This window comes from Mesoplodon densirostris, chromosome 13, assembly GCF_025265405.1.
Source record: "Mesoplodon densirostris isolate mMesDen1 chromosome 13, mMesDen1 primary haplotype, whole genome shotgun sequence".
In the NCBI taxonomy this organism is placed as follows: domain Eukaryota; kingdom Metazoa; phylum Chordata; class Mammalia; order Artiodactyla; family Ziphiidae; genus Mesoplodon; species Mesoplodon densirostris.
Window position 1 is genome coordinate 3,525,347 of NC_082673.1, and position 14,960 is coordinate 3,540,306.

Consider the following 14,960-nt stretch of genomic DNA (forward strand, 5'->3'; position numbering starts at 1 on the left):
CCAGGGAATGGGATGGGACGCCGGAACCTCCTTGGTGGGGTCCTGAGGGTGGGGGAAGGAGGCTCCAGGAGGAGGGCATGTTCAAGTGGCCTCGTCACCCGAGACCAGAGAACCCCTCGCGCGATGCGTCCCCTAAGAGGACACAGGGACAGTCCCTTCTCCTGAGAAATGCTCTAGTGAGGGGAGAGCAGCACTCAAGAAGCTCAGGGTCCTCAGTGAACGGGGGCTGACATTAGAAGATTCTACCAGGAGAGGGGTCACCTCGAGTCAGCGGGGGCCATGGGAACCCTCCTGAGAGAGTCCCTGAGACAACGTGCCATCCTCAGTGGCCAAGGTGGACATAACTGCTGTCGCTGGGGTCAAGGCCAGAGCTGCAAACAGGGCCCCTTGATCTGCGAGAATCTATGGGAACAGCAAATAGACCCTACTGGGGTTTTTTAAATCAATATATATGTATTTTTTAATTTTTATAGATTATTCTCCATTTAAAGTTATTATAAAATATCAGTTATATTCCCTGTGCCGCACATTACGTCTTTGTATCTTATTTACTTTACACCTAGTAGTTTGTACCTCTTCATCCCCTTCCTTTATCTTGTCCGACCCTCACCCCTCTCCCCTCTGGTAACCACTAGTTTGTTCTCTGTATCTATGAGTCTGTTTCTGTTTTGTTATATTCATTCATTTTATTTTTTAGATTTCACATACAAGTAAAAGTGTATAGTGTTTGTCTTTCTCTAGCTGACTTACATAGATATGGAAGCAACCTAAGTGTCCGTCACCAGATGGCTGGATAAAGAAGATGTGGTATGTATAAGAGAGAATATTACTCAGCCATAAAAAAGAATGAAATTTTGAGTGGATGGCACCTGATGGCAGGAGGGGAGCTGTTCATTGGCCCAATCGCATGGCCTCCACTCACTACAGTTGTTCCAGGGACCCAGCTGCCAGCACAGAGACTTTGGGCAGAGCAGGCGGCCCACTGGTAATTAACCTGCAACTAGGTTAATGTGCTGTATGTTTCCACCCTGGAGGGAGTAGCCATGCCTCCTTACAACACTGACTCCAGATCTTGGTTTCCTTTCCCTGCATGCTGTTCTGCTGTCAGCACCATTATTTGAAGGCTTACAGATGCGCCTTTATCAATATAACATCCTGCAAAACATCACCTCAGACTAAGGGGTCCAGCTTATAGGGAAGGAGGGGTGGCAGGAACCTCATAGAGCATCACTCCTCAGTGTCAGCTGGACCAGTCTCCCCACTTCCATGCATCTTCTACACCACTGCCAGTTTTTTTTTCCTATATAAAAATCTGGTGCTTTCCCTCCCCAGCCTAAAACCCTTTGGTAGTTTCCCAAAGACTTCAGGATGTAGACCAAGCGCCTCAGTATGTAGCAAAGGCCTTTTATACCCAGCACCACACTCCTTCCCAGCCTCATCTCCTGATGCAACCGCCACATTCACAAAAAGTCGCACCGAACCCGCCCCGTTTTCTGAAAGGCATCCGCCCTCTCAGGCCATGTCATTTGCTTTTTCTGCTCTTTCTTTGGAATATCCTTGCTTTAACTCTCTAAAACCCCCACCAACCACAACTCCCTTGAGACCTGTATACAATCAATGGCTTAACAAGCTACCACACATTTAGCAGCTTAAAGAGCACACAGGTATAAACTCCCAGTTTCTGTGAACAGGAGTCCAGGCATGGACACTCAGCTGTGTCCTCTGGTTCAGGGTCTCCCAGGCTGCAGTCAAGGTGTCAGCCAGGGCTGTGGTCTCATCTCCTGGCTCGACTGGGGAAGGGTCTGTTTCCAAGCTCCTGGGCTTGTTGGCAGAATCCAGCCCCCAGAAGAATGTTGGATGCGAGCCTCACTTTCTTGCTAGAAGCTGCCCTCAGCTCCTGGCTGCAAGAGTCTCTCCACAGGGTAACCCCCAGCACGGCAGCTTGCTTCCTCAGAGCCAGCAAGGGAGAGGCTGGCAAGACTCAAGTCAAAGTCCTGTGTAACGTGACCGTGGAAGTGATGGCCCATCATTCTGCGTATCCTGTTGGTTGAAGGCAAGTCACAGGTCCCGCCCACACTCAAGAGGAGTGGCTACCCAGGGGCGTGAACACCAGGAGCCCAGCAGCCACGGGACCTAACCCTACCATCACTGGTGTCTCCGCTCTGCTCTGTGTTTCCCTAGCACCTGGGTCTCAGACATAGGCCAGTTCGCTGTCTCCTATAGCACACGTGTAATAAAAATCCTCAGGCACGGCATTCTCCCGCCACAGCAGAGCTCATAGACTCTTCGCGTTAGCATCCCCGGGGGCTTACCACAGTGGTCCACACCCAGGAGGGGGCACGGAGCACAAGGCTACAAGCACCCCCTCCCAGTCCAGTCATGGCTTCCCCTGTCCAGAGAAGGAAGAGAAGGGAGGTACACAAAGCTGGATTTCTATCAGTTTACTCTCTTTACAGCTTTCTGCTTCTCCGAAGGAAAATATCTGTCGATTTGCCAATCCCATCAAATAGTTGTTTTATTTATAACGAAAATCAAGGTTTAGGTTTTATCAGCACCTAACATCAGCCTAAGGTAACTTACATACCAGAACAATATTAGCCATTGTCTCCACTGAAATTTTTAGCCAAGAGAAGGGAGATGCACTGAATTTATGTGTGTCGCACTTCAAATCCTCATAATATCCCTGTACAATAAGCACTGTTACCTCCATTTCACAAGCCAGGAAAGTGAAGCTCAGTTTAAGTGATTTGCTCTTGGTGGAATCAGAACTCATATTTGGTCTGGATTTCTCCGTCTTTCCACACCTCCTGCTCAGAGCCTGGCGGAGGGTCAAGGTCAGAGACTACTTCGGGCAGCAGAGGGGAGTTCCCAGGGGGTCCTGATTCCACCTCCAAGCAAACATGTAGAAATCCAGCTTTGGGCTCCAGAAACTTCTCCCTGGGAGCAGCAGCTGTCCTGTCTTGTGGCGTGTGGTGACCTGGGACAAAGAGGCTCAGAGCAGAAGTGGGGATGGGCAGGCTGGAGAACTGTCGCTGACCAAACTCTCATCCAAAAACAAATGTTTTTAATCCATTTCTAATGGTACATTTGGTTGCCTCAAAGGCAGTCTCTTCCCTCAGAAATGCCTGATTACACACACAACCCTGGAAACGACTGACTTCCTCTACTCTGAATTCTCGCAGGGAATCTGGCAACGCCAAATCTAACACCAGGCTCGGATTCACCTGAGACCCCCTGGGAGGCGCCCACCTCGTCTCCCCCAGGGCTGGGCGGGTGTGAAGACACGAGAAGGGAAGGAGGCCTCCAGCAGGAATCCGTCTGACTTACCTTCAGTCCCGACGCCTCATCTGGTAGACAGTGGTTCAGCATCTTCGGAGGAAAGTCTTGTCTTATGTAAAATGCCTTCAGACACGTCACTACTTCGTCTAGGAGTCATTCCTTTCGGACACGTTTACTGAGCCTGCTGTGCCCTGGGGCTTCCCCTGAGCACTGGCTCACCTTCTTCAGGTTCCTGATGAAGGACCCTCATGAGACAGCGGGGAGTTCTAGAAAATGCTGCAAAGACCCCACACAAACTGCAGGACCCCGATTCGCCACTGAGCTCCCCGGCACCTGTGGACTGAGGGGCCTGAGGGAGACGAGACGGTCCCAGGTTTGCTTCCGCCCCCGAGACCAGGTAAACTGAGTAACCTCTGCAAACCTTTTCAATCCATTTCACCATTTAAAAATAAGACTGTTTGTGACTTGCTGGAGGTTAACTCCCTCCGGGCAGTTAGGACTTGGAAAAAACAAGCATAATACCCACTTCCACGCTGGAAGAAATAAACGAGTTTCCCCTTTCTTCAGAAATGTTGTGTCATTCCAAATAATTGGAATTGCTTTTTCTCAAGAATTAGTAAAATGCGTTTGTATGAATTCAAAGAAAGGGCCCAGTCGAGCAGACTCTAGACTCCTAACCCTCCGGAGATCAGGAGATGCCAGCCCTGGGCATCACCCACACAAGAGGGGGCTTAAGGATGGGGTAGAGGTGGTGCCAGAAGTTTCTAGCACGTGGTGGACACTCACTGGTGTACATCCCCAAGGGACTCGGCACCAGTGACATGCACACATCCCCGATTTGCTCCTGAGGGAGAATCCTAGTGTCACAGGGAGAACCTCAGGCCCCACCTCCAAGGAGCTGGGAGGGGACCTCCACCCTGAGCCCCCAAACCCCCAGCTGCAGCTCTGGAAACATTCACAGTAAAAGACAAGGCCCCCGAGACTGAACCCCTCATGGCCTGGGAGCCCCCAAGTGTCCCGGACAGTGAGGCACGAGGAATCTCAGGCTCCTGCTGGCCCCCAGCGACACAGAGCCAGTCCACAGCCCAGGACCCACCCACACCAGCTGGGCCACGACGGGAGCCTCAGGGTCAGCCAGGGAAGCAACAGGACAGAGTCCCGATGTCCAAGCAAGAAGCCCCTCAGGCCGCTGACCGCGAAGACGAGACGATTGCAGTGACCCTGCTCGGGCTCAGATGGCACCAGGGAACCAGGCACCTGCACTTTGTCACTTACCAGCTACAGACATTGGGGAGGTTATCTAGCTGTGTGCCTCAGCTTCCCCATCCGTGAAACGGGAATCTTCACATTCCTATCTCACTGGGTCGCTGTCCGTTAAACACTGTGATATGTGGAAGGTGGTTGGAACAGAGTCTGGGACATAGAAGATGCTCGAGGCGGGTTCCGGCTCCCCGCCCTCAAGTGAAAAGCCCCGTTTCTTTTAGGTTCCTGCCCTTCGGCGATGCCACTGCTGGTTGCACCCCAGAGACCGAGACACCCTACCCCACCCATCCTCCTGCCGCAGTGCACGTGCGCGTGAGGACGGCCACCCCGCAAGACGCCCCTCAGAACCCCAGCCTCCTGCTTCCCGCGCCCTTTGCGCTTCCTCCCTTTCACCTTCACGCCCGTGAAGGTGCCTGAGGACTGTCACCGCTTGAAGCTGTAAGTTGGACCACACCTGGCTCTGACTGGGTGGGCTTCACCTGCACTGGTATTCCTCCCGTTATCTCCTGTCCACCCACCTGATTGCCTCACTACAACCTCCAGGCTGCTGACCCCTTCCTTTGACTTAATCCAGTCTCTGAACACGCTCTCAGCCCTGCTTCCTTCTTATCCCTCCGTGTCCAAATTTCAGCCGCTCTGCTGTGCCCCCCACTGCTTCCATCCCTCGCCACGTCTCAGCAAAAGCACAGCTGCCCCCTGCGTCCACCTGCCAGGACAGCACCGCCCTCCTGCCCCGCCTGGACCTGAAACATGGCCTGGCGCGGTGGTGGCGAGTCCCCTGTTTTCATAGTAACTGGTCCAAACGCCGTCCTCTGGCTTGGCTGTCCACTCGCAGAGGCTCCTCGTGGACATATTGTGTTTCAGTCCTGTTGTTCTCAGTCTTCTGAGTTTGATTTATCTGGTTATCAGCGTTTACTGTTTCTTGATGTTTTCTGTGTCCGATAGAAACAAGCTAAATTCTGTCTAGGTCAATGATCGATCCTATGTGAGAGAGGACACACGTCAGCCAAGCTCAGGGTCGACAAGTTTTCATTTTAATACGTGATTATGTTACCACATAGAGCTAGACAGCTAGCACTTTCTCGGGTTGACTTCACATGAGAAAAATGAAGTCTACTAAGAAATTGGGAGGAAGAGCAAAGCAAAATTTATCGCAGAGTTACATGAAATGCAAAGCGCCGCGCCGTTCCGAGCGTTCCAATTATTCTTTGCTATGGTCTCCCATGGTCCTCTCTGTGGCCTCTGAAGAAATAATTAACCTTGTGAACTCTGAGAAGCTCACAAAAGATGGAAAAGCTCGCAGCCAGAGTATCAGGGCCACGTGAGTATTTGAAGACAAGTAGCTAAAGAACTATTGTGACTAGAGCAATCAAAAGAGAAAATATATCTGCAGGAAGAGAGAATGCTCTTGTATGCTTCAAGGGCATTGAAAGTATTCAGCTTATTGGTTTTAAAAGAGCCTTCTCTCCCTCCCTCCCTCCCTCCCTCCGGATTTTTCAGTTAGAAATCACATCTGCTTTGTGCAGAAGCCAGTACCACATAAACTGCTACATGCTGGAATTTCCTCTCCACTGCTTCTGTTGAAATGCAAAACTTACTCTCAATGTACGAGGTGGTCTGTCCTGCATCAAGAGGTTGCCAAGACAATGTATAACCCTCTAGTGTGCCTCGAGTCTGAGACCAGACTCCTGCTTTTACACTTCAATCATCAATCACTCCCAGCGGCCTGGGCTGTCTGCCCCATGACCGCACAGACCCCCTGTGTGTGGCTCCCTCGGCTATACCTCTTGTCAGCTCACACATCTGTCTTTATCTATGCGCTCTTCCCCAAGACACCAGAATGCCTCTGAAATGCCTTCCTTACCCGATACGCAAAGAGACACCCGTAGAAGCAAATTCAATACATCACAATTTACAGGCTTACTTTTGTATGACCTCCTGAATCAGGTGGAAATTACAGAAATAAACTCTGACTAATTCAGCAGGAATTTAGTAAATGATAGTGAGTTGTTCAAAGTAACTCTTGGGGGCTGGAGAACCAGTGGCTGAGGTTACACAGCTAAACAGTTCAAAGTTAGGCCACCAACTGTCCCTGTGGACACCTCCCCACGGCCACTGCCTGCCCAGCTGCCATGTGCACAGCAGGCTCTGGACCCTCTGCTGGGAACCTGCCACGGCTATCCTTGGGAGTGTGCGCTGCCCACACTGCTGTCCTCACCAGGAAGACATCCTGTTGACCCTGCTTCTTTGGGACAACAAATTCTGAACCAAATAGCGGTCCACGTGCTTGTGATGGAGAGAGCTGAAGTCATCGTGATGCTTAATTTTGTTTGTCAACCTGGCCCAGGCAACACTGCCAAGTCGTTTGGTCAAACATCAATCCAGCTGTTGCTTTGAAGGTATTTTTAGATGTGATTAACTTTTCTTTTAAAGATTTTTTTTGATGTGGACCATTTTTAAAGTCTTTACTGAATTTGTTACAGTATTGCTTCTGTTTTATATTTTGTTTTTTTGGCCACGAGGCAGGTGGGATCTTAGCTCCCCGACCAGGGATCGAACCCGCACCCCCTGCATTGGAAGGCGAAGTCTTAACCGCTGGATCGCCAGGGAAGTCCCTAGATGTGATTAACATTTACATCAGTAGACGTTGAGTGAAGCAGATTAACCTCCATAATGGTGGGCCTCATCCAATCAGTTGAAGGTCTTTAACGAAAAGATAGCGGTTCCCTAAGGAAGAGGGAATTCTGTCTCCAGACTGCAACAGAGAAATCCTGCTGAAGTTTGTAGCCTTTGGGCTCCAGACTGTAACACCAACTCTTACCTGAATCTCTAGCCGGTCTGTGAATTTTGAGCTTGCCAACCTCCGCAATCACAGAGCCAATTCCTTAAAATAATGGTTCCCTCCACCCCCCCCCACTCTCCGTCCCTCTCTCTTTCTCTTTGTCTTTCTCTTTCTCTCTCCTCCCTGTGTATACACACAGGTATGTATATATGTATCCTCCCACCAAGGTTCTAGAAGAATGTGCTAAACAGCCAGAGACAATAGCAAATTACACTTTTACTCTCATATAAATTTTATATGCAAAAAAAAATAACTAAGTGTCTTCCACCTTGAAAAGTTTGCAGCTGTAACTATTAACAAAGTTTCCTGAGTATCCAAAAATGGAGACTTGTCATCTTTCTTGAAGCATGGATTTAAATTGCCACAAGGCTGCAGGATTCATTCAGCGGGTGGGGAGCATGGACCTGACAGATGAGGACACCTCAGTGTTGTCCCATTGTTCTCTGCAAGTCACCAGATTTAGCAACTCTTGTGAAGGGAGATTTGATTTTCTTATGAAATAGCCTCCAAAAGAAAGTCAACTTTTAGGTTGTTGATGAAAAAGATGAGGTCTAGTAGTGAGACGATTCATAGTTTAGAGCCAGAAAATGGAGGATTTAGATTAAAAAAAAAAAAAACCTTTTATTTTTCAAAAAAATCACTACTATCCAAGTTAACTTCAACGTTCACTATTTAAGCTTTAATCCCAAGTCATATGTAGTTTATGCAACACTTCTTGGCATATGCAAAAGATACATTCCACACTGTTAGTGGATATTGACACTCTGCCATCAAAGATGTCCACCATTATAGGTATATCCTTACTACTTATATATAGCTATGCTTCACTACGTGGATGGGTAGGTAGGTAGATAGATAAAGAGGTAGATAACCCTCCAAAATGTGCTACTTTTAAAACACGAGTCATTTATATATCCAGGCTAGAAGCTGAAATTTATCCCTGGGGAGACTTTATCTCTGTCCTGGGAGGGACCATTTTTATGAGCAGTTTTGCTCACACAGGTATAGGCTGGTCTTGAACATTGGTGAAGTAATCCAAATGCAGATGCTTCCAACTGTGTTCATTTTATTATGATTAAATATGGAAAAAATTACCTCTGTGGTGGTGGACTGCATCTCTGTAGGGATGGCTATGAGGTGAGAGATTTTGGGTTCCCACTGACAGGCCTGTAATCAGGGAGTCTGAGGTCCTGGTGGTCTGTGGGGAGATGGCATGGTTAGGAGACTTGTCACCCACCCCTGCCACCCCTGAGGAGGCGTTTGAGGGAACGGGGAGTCGGTGGGGAAGGGTTGTGGGGTATAAACCATCTCCTGTTCCAGGTTATAACTGAGCTCTGTCGCCTCCCAGCCTTCGCACCAGCCTTATACTCACCTGCTCTGTTTTGTGGACTACGGGGATGGGACCAGTTCAGCATTTGGGGCGGGGATCAAATGGATTGAGGGATTCACAGAGACAGCGACATCACGCGTGGCCAGAGATGGAAGGCAAACAGCCAGAAGTCACTTGCAGTAAAAGGGAACAAGTAACAACCAGGAGAAAACATAACCATAACCCAGAACCTTCAGAGACACACTTTAGGACTTCAGGACGGAGCTTGCTGCAGTCATGTTAGATAAGGCTCAGTTATTTTGTTTAGATATTGAAGAGGAAGGTCACTCCCAAGGGCTGAAGAGTTCAAGGACAGAGATACCGAGATACATATAAAGCACATGTGTTTAGGGAGACGGCTAATAAAGGTAATAATTAGAATGTGATAACCAAATCTGAGAATAAAAGCCATAAGTCTAAACATATTTGCCGACATGTGAATGGAAAATAAGATTTTTAGAACTGGATTTTCTCTAAAGCAATAATACTACACCAAAATTGACTACAATGACAAATTCTCATAAGTTACTGGTTTATTAAAGTATAATGCATATCCCTGAGGAACACTACAATGGGATTACGGCTAAAATCCCCATTTAGCCCTCATTTCATTTGGCATTAATGACTACAGCTATGAGATATATACTTTATAACGTGAAAAGATTATGATTAGTCATTCTGGATTGGTTCATTAACGTGTCAGACACTATGTGCAAATAAGAAATTGATGGACTCTTCGTCTTACCTCCTCCCAACCCCAAATCACTCAAGGGCTTTGCCATGCAGAGGATGATTTAAATAATGGGCAGCTCACTCAATGTCCTTTTAAATTGGGAGGTTCTGGGTGTGAAAGTACAGAAAGGGAGAGAAAAAGAGAAATGATTAGAAACAAACGCCTGCATTTCAGGAGCAAACCTTGCATGCCTGAATAAATAGGCAAATGTCCCTCACACTTACCATGCAATCACTTGGAACACTCCATACGGCTTCTAGAAAAGTGATAAATCTTCATGTGGGAAGGTCTTTGAAACAGGACATGACACGGTATTGGAGGATGAACGATCCCAGATTTAATGGAAGAGACAGCTTCACTCTTTTTCTCATTTGCTGCCGGGTCCCCCTTCTCATCATATCCAAGTTTCCTGCTCTCCTGGTCTCCCCAGATCCATGTCTGCCCTGTTTAAGACAAACGTGGTCAAGGTCCAAGTTCTTGTTTAAAACAGTCCTCCCTCGGGTCACCAAGTCCTCTTCCAGGAAATCAATATTCCCTAACAGTCCACTTTCTAGATGCGGCAGCCATGCTGTGAGACAGGAGAAGAGGGGCCCTAGACCACGTGGTGTCCCAGAAGCATCCAGACAGGCCTCCATCAGCCACCTCCTGATCTGCCCGAGACACGCGCACTGATCACGCACAAGCACAGATAATGATCTCACCGGGCTCCCACACTTGCTGAGAGCTCCCAGCAGGACCAGAAGCACGGCTGTAACCATGAGGGTGACAGTGGTGTCTTCAGTCTGAGAGGGTTTACTGTAGCTTTGACGTGGTTCCTTTAACTCTTAGACACCGAAAAAGCAAGAGAGCTCCATATCCCCTATAGAGTCAACTTCATGAGTATACTTTGAGCTTCTTAAACCTATGACTCCATTAATGAATGTAAGCATCTTACACACACTTCCTCTCCCCGGCCCTTTTTTTAAGGAATCGCTGTATATAATTGAAATTATATATCCTGAAAACTGAAAGGCGAGCTAAAAGCCTCCAAACATCTGATCTACCACCAACTACAGGTAGTGAGCCTTCTGCACAGGAACTGTGAAGACAACTGCTTGCAGAGGAAGGGCAAAGAGGGTCACGTTTTAAATGCCCATCTTGTCCCTACTGTGCCTTCTTGACTGAGCTCAGAACAGCTTCAGAAACTTACCCAGCAGTGTCCATTGTGCCTTCGGAGTGGCAGACAAAAATGAAGTCTAAATGCCAGGTTATATGGGCAAGAATCTTATGAGCAGCTTCTTCTGTTCTCGGTTATATGGTTCCCAAGTTTACTTATCACTTGTAGATTTTCATTTCTCTTTTTGCCCATCTCAAGGTAAGTCTGAGGCAGAAAAAAAAAAAAAAAAGCAGGGGCATTCAAACACAATTCAAAAGAAGCCTCGGGCTTCCCTGGTGGCGCGGTGGTTGAGAGTCTGCCTGCTAGTGCAAGGGACACAGGTTCGAGCCCTGGTCTGGGAGGATCCCATGTGCCGCAGAGCGACTGGGCCCGTGAGCCATGGCTGCTGAGCCTGCGCGTCTGGAGCCTGTGCTCTGCAACGAGAGAGGCCGCGATAGTGAGAGGTCCGTGCACTGCGATGAAGAGTGGCCCCCGCTTGCCACAACTAGAGAAAGCCCTCGCACAGAAACGAAGGCGCAACATAGCAAAAATAAATAAATTAATAAACACCTACCCCCAACATCTTCTAAAAATGAACCCCACCAGAGGGCAAAGAGAAGAGCATGTAAAGTATAACTGACCAGTTTTTGAACTGGGTTGAAGCCACAACTCTACTTCTGATTTTGTATGAATAAACTCCACCAGAGGAAACATTTACACTTTATCTATGTTGAGCAAGTGCACATTGGTAAAGTTAGAGAGAGGGCAAAAAAAAATTAGATGAATTTTGAATAATTGAGAGGCTTTAACCTTAGAAAGAGCCCTCACTGGCTTATAATCTGAAAATGTGTAAACGATTTTTCATACAGGAATGGCCCTCCTTGAGCAGGCAACTTTGTCAAATGTCTCAGTAAGCTAAGAAAAACTGGAAAAGCAAACAGGGGAATTTTTAATCCATTTTAATGGGTGTGTTTCAAAACCTAATAAGTAATTAGATGGTGCTGTTTTCTAGAGGAGTGCCTTCCAGTAGAAATATAATGCTAGTAGAAACATAAGTAACTTTAAATTTTCTAGAAGCCACATTTTATGTTTTTAAAGATTTTTTTTGATGTGGAACATTTCAAAGCCTTTATTGAATGTATTACAATATTGCTTTTGTTTTATGTTTTGGTTTTTTGGCCGCGAGGCATGTGGGATCTTAGCTCCCCGACCAGGGATCGAACCCGCACCCACTGCACTGGAAGGTGAAGTCTTAACCATTGGACCACCAGGGAAGTCCTTAGAAGCCACATTTTAAAAAGTAAAAAGAAATAGACAAAATTATTTTAATAGTATTTTAATTAATCCAATGTAATCAATTATAATTTCAATATATAATTGACATACAAATTATGCAATGTTATGATATTTTTCTTTTTTTCACACTAAGTCTTTGAAATTGGTACATATCTTACACTTAAGACACATCTCAATTCAGACCAGCCACAGTTCCAGTACTTAGGAGCCATGTGGGTCAAAAGCTAACCCACCAGACAACACAGATCTGGCTGATTACAAGACTGAGGAAAATAACATAGACTCCACACGTGCTCAATTTTTAGATACAACTGTTAACTGCCTTAGTTACAAAGAGACATGTTGCTTTTGTTTTTGTTTGTTTTTGTTTTTCTTGCTTTTGCTTAAAACAAACAAATTAGGATTCCTGAAATGGCCATTGTGCAAACTGTAATGTGCATTTGCTTTGAGAACATTCAATTCTATCAGATGAAGAAATTTGCAGTTTGCCAAACACAGCTAAAACTCTTTAAGATGTTTTAAATAGATAAGAAGCTTATAAGCAAAAAGTTTGTTGAACATACACAGAACTATAAGTAGTAAGCAGACCTTGTGTTAAACATCAGTACATGCAAGTTCCAAGATATACCCCTGGGGTACTTTGGTCCTAAATATTCTTAATAAAACAAATACACAAGAGTCACTGGATATTCAGGAAGTGCTGAATTCACATGACTACTTACTATTCATGAGGTCTTCATCTGGCTGCCCACTGGGGACACCTATTTGGCCCCAGGTGAGAAGCACAGAGCACCCCAATGTTCAGAGACTGCACCCTATCCTACTGGGTTGGCCCAAAAGTTCGTTCGGGTTTTTCCATAACATCTTATATAACGCATAATAAGTGTGTTAATTTGCCCTTCTCTTTCCCTTGCTTCTCACTGTGATTTAAATTGATTGAATAAACCATGTGAATTGAGCACTTTCATTTGGTCTGTGAGCCCTTCTCTTCTGTGACCTCTGAGCCACCCGGCGGGTAGTGTCCTCGAGTGATTTCCACACAAACCACGCTTACCCGGCCAATGCAGGGGGTAGACGTACAGCACCACTTCTTCCTGAAGTACAGCTGATAAAATCCCGAGGGCACTAAATAAGTCAGAAAGGTCTATAACAACGTGGAAGCCCGTTTACAAATAAATCCCAGCCAACATTCAACTAAGAATTGGTGACAGCCTTACATAAAAACAAATTTCGTAGCCTCGTGTCCTCTTATTCCTTCTTCCTAAAGCCCCACCAAGCAGGACGCATACGGCACAGAGGCTGAGCAACGGGGGGCGGTCCCCAGTACTGGCTCACTTTCCCAGCAGCCTCTGTGAAAAGAAAAAGCCCTTCTGCGCTTACTCAACACTTCTGACGTCACATGTGTGGGGGTTTCCCATACCAACCAATTTGCCAACAGCAGCTGGGATCTGACAGCTCAGCTCAATTCTGACACCACCCACCTGGAGGTAAGGGGCGGTGCCACAAGACTCCACCCCACTTCAATGCCAGTCCCAAGTAGTGGGGTCCCCAGCTTACCCACACTTCTGGCCAACTTGCGTGTAAACCAGGGGTCCCATTACTCTCTCTTTCAAGTTCAATCGTTTGCTAGAACAGCTCACAGAACTCAGGGAAAGCCTTGCTTATATTTACCAGTATATTATATAATAAAGGATATGACGAAGGATGACCCACCACATAAAAAGATACACAGAGGTCCCAAAGGGCTCCGAGCACAGGAGCATCTGTCCCCGAGGAGTTGGGGTCACCACCCCTCCGGCATGTGGGAGTGTTCACCAACCCCAAAGCTCTCCAACCCTGTACTTCCGGGACTTTTACAGAGATGTCTTTTTTGTTGTGGAAAATATAACTATTTTCATTAAAATGTTATTCATACTAACATGTAACAGGTATATTATAGCTTTTTTTTTTTTTTTTTTTTTTTTTTTTTTTTGCTGTACGCGGGCCTCTCACTGCTGTGGCCTCTCCCGTTGCGGAGCACAGGCTCCGGACACACAGGCTCCGCGGCCATGGCTCGCGGGCCCAGCCGCTCCGCGGCATGTGGGGTCTTCCGGGATCGGGGCACGAACCCGTGTCCCCTGCATCGGCAGGCGGACTCTCAACCACTGCGCCACCAGGGAAGCCCCTTATAGCTATTTTAAATGAATTAATATTTTTTTTTTTTTTTTTTTTTTTTTTTTTTTTTTTTTTTTTTTTTTTTGCGGTATGCGGGCCTCTCACTGTTGTGGCCTCCCCCGTTGCGGAGCACAGGCTCCGGACGCGCAGGCTCCGGACGCGCAGGCTCAGCGGCCATGGCTCACGGGCCCAGCCGCTCCGCGGCACATGGGATCCTCCCAGACCGGGGCACGAACCCGTATCCCCTGCATCGGCAGGCGGACTCTCAACCACTTGAGCCACCAGGGAGGCCCGAATTAATATTTTAAAATCATTCACTGTTGGGACTTCCCTGGTGGTGCAGTGGTTGAGAATCCGCCTGCCAATGTAGGGGACGTGTGTGTGAGCCCTGGTCCAGGAAAATCCCACATGCCACAGAGCAGCTAAGCCCGCGAGCCACAACCACTGAGCCTGTGTGCCACAACTACTGAAGCCTGCGCGCCTAGAGCCCGTGCTCCGCAACAAGAGAAGCCACCACAACTACAGAAAGCTGTGCACAACAATGAAGACCCAACGTGGCTAAAAAAAAAAAAAAATCATTCACTGTTTTTTGAGGGATCTTAGTTCCCCAACCAGGGATCAAACCTGTGCCCCCTTGCAGTGCAAGTGCGGAGTCTTAACCACTGGACCACCAGGGAAATCCTCATTGTTAATTTTTGATATATTAAACATCAGTAGATATAACCCATCCAAACAAAAGCCCTTCCATCAATAATTTTTAAGAATGTGAAGGGTCCTAGAACAGAAAGTTTGAGAACTGCCCCCTTGGGGAAACTACTGCCCTGTGCACCCGAGTTCTGGAAGTAAAGTCTATGGCCACACTGGCTGAAAGGGCAAGAAACCATAGCCA